Source organism: Sceloporus undulatus, chromosome 6, assembly GCF_019175285.1.
Source record: "Sceloporus undulatus isolate JIND9_A2432 ecotype Alabama chromosome 6, SceUnd_v1.1, whole genome shotgun sequence".
Classification (NCBI taxonomy): domain Eukaryota; kingdom Metazoa; phylum Chordata; class Lepidosauria; order Squamata; family Phrynosomatidae; genus Sceloporus; species Sceloporus undulatus.
In genome coordinates this window covers 53,469,940-53,480,038 of record NC_056527.1, presented here as the reverse complement: position 1 = coordinate 53,480,038, position 10,099 = coordinate 53,469,940, and the positions used below count along the sequence as shown (strand labels likewise).

General features: G+C 43.3%; 1 non-coding gene across 1 annotated transcript; it reads left to right on the top strand.

Annotated features, from left to right (window-relative positions):
- Positions 1-8,664: 8,664 nt before the first annotated feature.
- On the top strand, positions 8,665-8,856 carry LOC121935822. The gene has a single exon (XR_006104855.1). It is a non-coding gene; the product is annotated as a U2 spliceosomal RNA (small nuclear RNA).
- The last annotated feature ends 1,243 nt before the right edge of the window (positions 8,857-10,099 follow it).

The window sequence follows — 10,099 nt, the reverse complement described above, 5'->3', positions numbered from 1 at the left end:
AAAAGCGCCCCCACGTGACACTAAACGGGAGTCCTTTCCCACTTCCAGAACTCCAGCTCCCAGCATGCAAAGCGGGAAAAGCGCCCCCCACGTGACACTAAACGGGAGTCCTCTCCCTCTCCTAGAACTCCAACTCCCAGCATGCAAAGCGGGAAAAGTGCCCGCCACGTGACACAAAGTCGGAGTCCCCTCCCATTGGTCCAAAATTTGCATGTCCCCGCCCTTGAGCCTCAGCTGGCTGCTTTTCTCCATTCTATGGCCGCTGGGAGGGACATGGGGAGCATCTGACTCGAGGGAGGGAAACATCGCCACCTGCTGGTTATGGCAATGGAATTGCAAGACCGACTGAAGAAATTACATTTTCATTAAAATACATTTAAAAGGACCTCTGGGTTTTCTCTCTCCATTTATGGTTGGAGCCTATTGTATGTTATATTGTTTGTTGAAATGTAATTGTACGGATTTGTTTTATGCAAGGGATGGGTGGGATAATGGAACTTATTTTATTGTGTTCTAGGTTTTCATGATGCAAGATGCCTCAGTCCTATGGAAGAGGCGAGATAGAAGTAATAATAATTGTTGTTGTTGTTGTTATGGTGCGGAATTTTGAGATTGATTTCTCTTACAGTGCTGCTACTCTACTTTGACTGCTCTGGCTGTCTCCTGTTGCATTGTGGGGTTTGTAGTTCAGTGAGGCCTAAGAGCTCCCTGGCTGAGAATTCTAAAGGAACCTCGTTTAAACTGCAAATCCCAGAATGCAACAGGAGGAGGCAGCCAGAGCCGTTGTGTGGAATAGCTGGACTACTATAAAAGAGGAGCGCGTGGTAATCTCTGTGGCCAGCCCCTCCTCAGGGGGAGGAGAAAGGGGTGGGGACTGTTGGGGAGGGAATGCGGAAGATAGAGCGCCAGCCAATGAGCGAGAGAGAGAGAGAGAGAGAGAAGGGGCGGGGCCTTGTTACCAACCAGAGCCAGCCAATGAGGGAGCGCGACAGAGAGAAGGGGCGGGGATTGTTACTGTTATAAACAGTAAAGAGGGAAATGATGTCAATTGGGATTATTTTTGCAGTGCAGACGCACTGGAATAACTCTGATTTACTGATATCAGTGAAAAATGTTACTGTGATTTTAAAATATCTGTGATTCAAAACTGTGATTTTCTGTGATCTGTACACTGCAGTGATACTGCTGCTACTGATCCAGGATTGAATCAGTGTTTTTCATTGGTTCCTGTGACCTGGCCACTACTGTATTTTTAATTGTTAATTAATTTGTGTAATATTAAAATATGTATTTATGTTATTTAAATAATATAAAAATAATTGACAAATGTTGAGGGGTTTGGACCCGTTGGGCCTCCCTGGCTATGCCCTTAGTAGAAAACCAATGCATAAATCAATTTTTCTTACCACAATATCAGAAGAATTCAAAATAGTTTTTGAAGAGATATCATCGATACAAACATTTGGATGTTTGCTCTTCATATGTTTCTTTAGGTTGGAAGTAGATGTCTTGAAAGATAGCTTGTTTTACATAAATTGCATTCTGCAATACTGTCACTTTTTGGAGGAAAAAACCTCCAAATAGGGCTCCTAAATTTCTGTCTTTTATTCATTTTAAGACACTGATTATTTATATAGCTATAAGAGTCAGTCAGCGTTCCAGCAGTGATCTGTGAAAAAGTAGCAGTTCTGTGAAAATCACAGTTTGGAACCCAAGAGCAGAATGTGTGGCTGCATCCACACTGCAGAACTAATCCAGTTTCAATCACTTTCAGTGCCATGGCTCCATCCTATGGATTCCTGGGATTTGTAGTTTCTTATGGCACCAGAGCTTGTTGACAGGGAAGACTAAATGTCTCACAAAACTACAGATTCCAGAATTCCATAGCACTGAGCCATGGCATTTAAAGTGGCGCCAAACTGGATTATTTCTGCAGTGTGGATACAGCCACAGTCACTGAAAAAGTAGCAGTTATGTGAAAATCACAGTTTGGAGCTCAAGAGCAGAATGAAAACAGTCACTGAAAATCACAGTTTGGCATTCAAGCAGCCAGACACAGTTCCAAACAGTGACTATAACTGAATATCTGTGAAAATGTAACAGTTCTGTGATTCTATTCCATTCTCCAGGAAAGTATCCTTTAGTTGTTTTATTTGAGAGACATCTGCTATTTCATCCTTTTTGTATCTTGTTGCAACAAAGAAGGCAGCAGAGCAATGGCCCCCAGCAGTTTCCTTTGGGCCCATTCACATTACAAAAAAAATCGGTTCTGAAACCGATTCAATCACGTAAAGTTCCTACTCACCCCGAATCCCACACAAGCGAATCCGGAGCTTGCACACCCGTTCCGTGTTAAATGGCCCCTAGCGCGGGTCTTTTGAAATCGGCGCAAATACCGTTTCTTTTTAAAAACCCCGGGTCCTGGGAATGAGAACTTTGGCCTCGATGACGATCGAGGCAAATTGAGGGAGGGATTAAGGTCAGAGGGTGGGCAAAGGGCAAAGCATTTCCTCCCCTCATTGGAGGGGAGGGGGAGGAGGAAAGAGCCCTGGGCAGAAGGGAGCAAGGGAAGGCATTCTTTAGGAGCCTCTTTTCCCTGCATCCCCTGCCCAAAGCCCTCTGTCGCTGGGCATTCCTTCCCTTGCAGGAGGAAAAAATCAGGTCATGAACGGAGCTCATGTCAGGCAAACCCCCCCCCCCTTTTCAAATTCAAACAATTTTTTTTGAGCGCACATGCGCATGGTTTATATTCCAGAGGCAGATGGAGCCAGGCTTGCACTTGCTTTCTGCAGAGAGAGAAGCTACAAATGTTGCAAACAATCAATGTTACATTTTTAGCAATTTTTTTTGAGCAAATATGCGGATGATTTGTCTTCTTGAGCAGATACAGCAAGGGAAGCAAAGGGAAAGCTAATGTTGCTTTTAAAAGCATTAAAAAAATGCATGGCAATCCCATCCTCTGCCTGGGACAGGGGCAGATCTGACTCAAAAGCCCACAGGTTTATTAAAAAAGAGAGAGAGAGAGAGAGAGAGAGAGAGAGGCATCTCTGTCCCTGCTTCAGCCGCTGAAACCCCTGTGCCTGGCTCTTTAAAAAGGGAGGACACTTCCCCCGATGCCCTGCAAACGTCACCATGACGATAGCTTGATTGGCAGCGGCCAATCTACAGAATGCATTCGATTTCTGTCAAAATGCATTCGATTTCAATTTGTAGTGGGCACTTGCTAACGGAGCGATTCGGGGGAGGGGCATCCGGATCATCCCAGTTCCCTCCATGTCTTTTACCCCAGTATGAATGGGGCTGTACTTTCCTGACCTCCTTCTCTGTTCTTTTGGGGGCCATCCTTGAGGGAGCCTTGGAAAATGGACTCTGCAGGAGCCCCTCTCAAAGCAAAAGAGGAAGGAGAAGGTGCCTCTGTGGACGATGGGTGCAATAGTTGCTCAGCCATGCGCAGGAGGCCTTTAGGAAGACCTTGCGCTCATTCCCACAGGTTTGCACCCCTTCAAAAGGCATATCAGTCATTTCAATCCATTCCCTTTGGGAAAGTATTCCTCATTGATTCCCTATGGGAAATTGTTCTCCTATTATAAAATAAAATAAAATAAAATAATAATAATAATAATAATAATAATAATAATAATTTATATTGTGCTTAATCACTTGGAATCCAAGTGGATTGCAACAATAAAATGAGATACAGTTAAAACTAGTAAAAAGCGCGCCACCTGGAGGCAAAGAGGAATGGTGGGATTCCTGGCTGTCAGTCAATGGAAGCGAAAGAGAGAAGGAGGAAAAAGGAAAAAGGAAAAGGACTGTTCTGGGATCGCCTTCTTTGGTTTAAGGGAGAGGCAGCTGGGCAGAACAGGGCCTGCCTTTTCCAGAAAGAGATTGCATCAGTTTTTAAGGAAAGATATTTCATAAATTCTATCCATCCATTTATTCAATATATATATATATATATATACACACACACACACACACACACACACACACACACACACACACACATATATACATATACCCAGACACATATGTATACATTTTGTACCAATTTCCTCTCAATCCCTGAGAGGCTGTATATTTTAGTCCCTTAGTCCAGATCCTTTCCCACATTTCTGTAGGATGTCCAACGCCGATTGCCCATTTAATCATCATCATCATAATAAAAGGATTTATTTATATGCCACCCAATCTCTGGAAATCTGGGTGGCTTACAACAGAGGGGATAATAGACGGTTCCCTGCCCTCAGGCTTACAATCTATAAGACACGACACAAAAGAAGAAAGGAATGGGGGGGAGGGAATCAGGTCCAGCATGGTCTGGAGGGAGGGCTCTTCTTCTTAATCGAGGCCGGGCCCAATTATATCTTTCTCCGCCTCTTTCTCCATTTGCCATCCTAATATTTTTTTATATACAGTATAATAGTTCTATCATTTTCTTATTTCTCCCATATAACATTTCTTCCATTTCTGTCTTTCCTTCCACTATTCCCTGAATTCTAATATCTAACTTTACTCTTTCATAAATCTGTCTGTAGTGGAACCACCCAACTTTGAATGCTTTGTCCTCAAATATTTCTTACTTTCTCTGTTTTAATCTCCTTTCCTTGTTTTTCTATTATCTCTGTCCATTTCCTTCCTGTAAAAGGCCTCCCGGGTGATAACCACATAAGGATCTTATTCGTTATCCTATATTTATATTTTCTCTTCCAAATTCTTAAAAGGGGTTTTCTTACACAATGGTTGTTAAATGCCTGGTTTGTTTTTTCTTTGTCGTAAGCAAGAAATGCATGTAGGTCAAATTTGATCCCTTCACGTCCTTACTCCAAAAGTCTCTTGTCTTCCCATTTTAGCCAGCCTTTGACCCAACTCAAACCACACAAATCAGGATATAAACTAAGGCCTGTTACAGACTGCCAAAATAAGCTGCTTCGGGTCTCTTTGGAGGTATGCTGTTTAAATGATGCATGGGTCCTAAGAGTCCGGAGGTCGTGCCAAAGCCACACTCCATTCCTAAGCACTGGAGTTCAGCTTTGGTGCAGCTTCTGGATTCTTAGGATGTATGCATCATTTAAATAGCATACCTCCAAAGAGACCCCAAGCAGCTTTATTTTGGCAGTCTGTAACAGGCCATAGTTCGGGTAAAGCCAGTCCTCCTCTTTCCTTGGCATCTTGGATCATTTTGATATCCTGGGTTTCCTCCTTTTCCATATGAACTGCAAAATATCTCTGGGCCAATTCATAAAGGATTCTTTATTACGTATTAAAGGATTCTTTATTACGTATTATTGGTAACATCTGATTCAGAAACAATATTTTGGGTGATACTACAGTTTTAATTGTTGAAATTTGTAGGACAGTCATTGCTGAAGCATCTTAATATAATACAATTTCTTCTTTTTCTCTTTCGTTTCCATTGAATGATGACCAGGAATCTCTCCTTTTCCAGGTGTCCATGGGGATGATGGGCTCCAGGGTTGTCTATTGTTATTATTATTATTAACATACAAATTACTAACCTTACTTTTATACATTTATATATTTATACACTTATCATCCTGCTGTTTGCAGTTTCAATACTGAGAGTAAGTAAAATCAACTATCTACTTTTTAATTGTTACTGTTTTATTCTTTTTATATCTCATATTTTGTACTTATGTTGATAACATTTGTATTGTACAGTTGTATCTTGATAATTCATTCCACGTCCGCTTATTCTTGTGTTTCTGGTTAACCTCAGTATTGCCAAGGGCTTCCTTAGTTTCTCTGATCCTGTTATTCTTATTTCATCCTTCGTTTTCCATTCTATTTCATTCTATTTTTGCAATATTTATTGATTAATTCTCATTCCTTATTCATGTCTTCTCCTGATTTTCCATGACTCAGATTTCTTAAAGTCTCCATTCCAGCCACGTCTTGAAGCTTGTCTGTTGTTTTCCAATTCTGTGTCTTCTCTGGAAAGGATGCAAAGGAAAGGGACCCACAAAAGGGAGGTGAACTCCTGGGAATCATCAATCAGTCTCCATGAAGCTGCCCTATTTCTCCTGGGCCGAGCCTCCCAGGGCGGGGCCATGCAAATTTGGGACCAATGGTGGGAGAGAAGAAAATGTAAATTCTTCAGTCGGTCTTGCAGTTCCACTGCCATGGCCAGCAGGTGGCAATGTTTCCCTCCCTGGAGGCAAGACCATTCTCCCACCTCCCTTCCAGCGGCCATAGAACAGAGAAAAGCAGCAAGCTGAGGCTCAGAGGACTAGTGGGTTGGGTCAAGGGCGGTGCCATGCAAATTTTGGACCAATGGGATGGGAGGAGAGCCCTGAAGTCTCTCCTGGGATCCCAGAATCCCCCTGGAGGCGAGGCTGTGAGGGCAGGGAGGGCGTGGCTGATGGGCTGTGTAGAGGGCCGTGGGTAAAGGGGCTGCTGGGGCTGGAGGGGGAGTGGCCGGTTGAGGCAGGCGGTGGGAGGGCTGGGGCCAAGCTCTGGCCTCACTGTGGCCAGGAAGGATGTTCCAAGGAGAGGGGTCTCTGGGCAGCCAAGGAGATAAGCAGCCATTCTTAGGCTACCTTTTCCTCCTCGAATAGAATGTGGACTGTACGTTGTATTGATGTTACAGGTTTCCTCACAAAGCTAATTTTTGAGATCAGCTGTGATTTTACTTCTTTCTCAGCCTTTTTGTATCTTGTTGCAAGAAAAAGGCAGCAGAGCAATGGCTCCCAGCAGCCTACTTTCCTTCTCTCTCTTTGAGGGAGCCTTGGGCAACGATGGACTTTGCAGCAGCTCTACTCAGAGCAAAAGAGAAAGGGGAGGATGCCTCTGTGGATGATGGGTGCAACAGTCGCTCTGCCATGTGCAGGAGGCCCTTAGGAAGACCTAGGGCTCATTTCTACCTACATTTAATAAACCGGTTTGGGATTCGCCTTCCCTCCTTCCACCATTTGCAGCATGGAAGCAGATATTTTCATTTTCCCCTTGTAATCACTACTTTTTTGACGCCACCTCAAAATGCATGTCAGTCATCTGGAAGGAGGGAAGCCATGCCACCTCTGCATCACCAGCAATGCAAGCGACAACCTATATATTTTCTTTATATTTACTACTTGCAATTACCTAGGCTGCAAAACCAATGGACTTAATCTTCTATCAATTTATATATATATATACACACACACACAGAGAGAGAGAGAGAGAGAGAATTCCCAGGTCGGGGTGCTGTTTACATTACTGATGATGCACAGATGATTGACATGCATTTTGAAGTGGTGCAAACTAATAGGAAGCACAATTGTGCCAAAAATGAAGTGACTACACTTATTATTATGAAGTATTAACCCAATCATCACTTCACTTTCAACCATAGTGGGAATGTGATCCTTAGCAACAAAACACACTGCAGAAATAATCTAGTTAGAGGCTTTTTTAAGCACCAGTGCGGAGGAATAAGGAGTAAGAGGGTTTTCTGGAGTAGGAGAAGGAATAAGGAGTAACTAAATATAGTTGTTACTCCATATTCCTGTTATTCTATTTTAAATGGAAACAGGTTTTTTTAATTATATTGCACTAATTTAAATTTAAAACTTTTATTTTTTTGTTTTAGATGCTAGGGATTTTTTTTTTCTTTGAGGAGTACAATAGGAGTAGGAGTTAACACTAAGAAAAGGACAAGGAGTGACCCCAAAACCACCACTACTCCCCAGCCCTGGCTTTGATTGCCCTGGATCAATGCCCTGGATCAATGCTGGGGCATTCTGGGAACTGGAGTTTTGTGAGATATTCAATTTAAATTTAAAACTTTTAATTTTTTTTGTTTTAGGTGGTAGGAAAAAATTTTTCAAAGGAAACTGCAGTTCCCAGCATTCCCTAGCACTCAGCCAGATACTACCTAAAGTTCACGAGTGGTTAATAAAAACGATAGAACATGGCCACATAGACCGAAAAACCCACAAAAAACTATAAAAAGTATAGAATTAATGGAAATGGATCAGCTGACTGCTTGATTAAATAATAATGATGTTGAAATGATTGAGGTTGAGTGGTTTCCAATACAAGATTATTGTAAAAGAGTTTGGAAATAAGATGCAGGATGAGAAAAGTGGGTTTATATTATGTATAACTACATTTTATTAGCATTAACAGAGATAAACATATTTATATTTTCTTTCTACAGTGTTTGCTTCCCATTGTTTATTAAATCCTACGTAATTTTTTCTCCTAGTTCCTTTGACTTTACCTAAACTTGATCACACAATTACTTTATCTACTAAGTCCATCTTTCTATAAAACCTTCTATTGGTAACTCTCACATTTTGGGCCATCGTCAGTATAAGGAACCAGTTGCGGTTTTGGTAGAAAAGGAAGGATGATGTTTCAGTCTTCTTTTCTTCCGCCTGCCTTCTTCCTCCTTCTCTTCTTTTTCTCTTTCCTTTTATGGTACGCAACTGTATAGATATATTAGTGACTGCCATCAGTGATTTAAAAGTAAAGGATATATATATTTTGATCTCCCTAGTATGCCCTATTTTACTTAAAATATGTTTTAATAATTTAATGCATCCTAGGAATGAAATTTGCTTTATATCTAATTTCTTCATATATTATCATATTACTATGTATTTTATTTGCAATTGTGTTCTTTGGACTTGACATGTATTACCTATTGTTTTATGTTAAACTGTATTCCTAAATATTCTCTAATAAAAGGTTTAATCTGTTCTTATCAGTTTAATATCTGATACGTCCTCTATTTGAGGACTATATATTAAATGGATTTTTGGAGCTGGGAGATGGAATAGGAGCTTGCTCCATCCACTCCAGCACGCATCGACCTGGTATTGCAGTGCCTCCAGGACCGGTGCACCTTCCCTTTGGGGGGGGAATATCACTGGTTTACAAACAGAATGAGTTACTAAAGGCTTACATGGAGCTTATTGTCTGGAGCAGAAGCTTCTCAGGAGAGCCAGAGGTCTTCCCCTGGGAGTCTGGTCCAAGGCTGAGGAAGAGAGGCCTGGCTTCTTAGGTGGACTCAAAGGGAAACTGGCCCCAGTCAAATCATGGAGCGACTCTCCTCTTCCAGGCAGTCATGGGTTCCAGGAAGAGGTCCCAAAGGCCATTCAGTCCAACTCCTTCCCAGCCAGGAAGGTACACAGCACTCAAAGGCATGGAAGGCATGTAGAAGGGGCCCCTGGCTGTCTCTGGGAAGACCCCCGTCCCACCCACCCCAAGGGACAGCACCCCTGCCAGAGAGCCCTTCCCAGATGCAGAAGCTTCTCCCAAGATACAAACAAGCTGCCTCACTCAGTATGGAAGCTCTCCCAGGGAAAAAGATGTTCCTCTTCCAAGCAAAGAATCATGGGCTCCTAGAGTTCGATGGGACTCCATCCAGTCCAATCCTCTCCCAGCCAGGAATGCACAAAGCCCTCCCACAGATGCCCTGCTGCCTGGTGCACTCAACACTGTCCTCCCACCAGCTCCCATATCCAGGGACTCTTCTCCAAGCAAAGGGGGCTGTGGAAGGGACACTGGGAAGATCCCAGGCAAGGAAAGGGGCCAGTAACTTCCCCAGACAGCACTTCTCAGAAGGAGAAGGCTCTCTGGGGACTCAAAGGGAAACTGACCCCAGTCAAAGCATGGAAAATGTCCCAGGGCCTCTCCTCTCCCAAGCAAAGAGTCATAGACTCCTAAGGAAGGGACCCCAAAGGTCATCTAGTCCAACCCCCTCCCAGCCATTAAGGCTCAAAGCCCTTGAATGCATGGATAGCATGCAGAAGGGGCACCTGGCTGCTACTGGGAAGACCCCCATCCCACACCCCGAAGGGGCAGCACTCTTGATAGAGATCCCTTCCCAAAAGGAGAAGGGGAAACTGTCCCACTCAAAGTATGGAAGCGCCCCCGGAAAAGAAGACACTTGTCTTCCAGGCAAAGTGTCATAGACTCCTAGGAAGAGACCCCAAGGGTCATTCAGTGCGTTCCCCTCCCAGCCAGGAAGCCCCAAAGCCTGAAGCAACAAAGGGGCCAAAGAGAACCTTTCCAGAGAAGGTCCTCCAACCCGCTCCCATATCCAGTGTGCGGTCAGAAGGGCTGCCAGATCCAGAAAAATAACCACCCA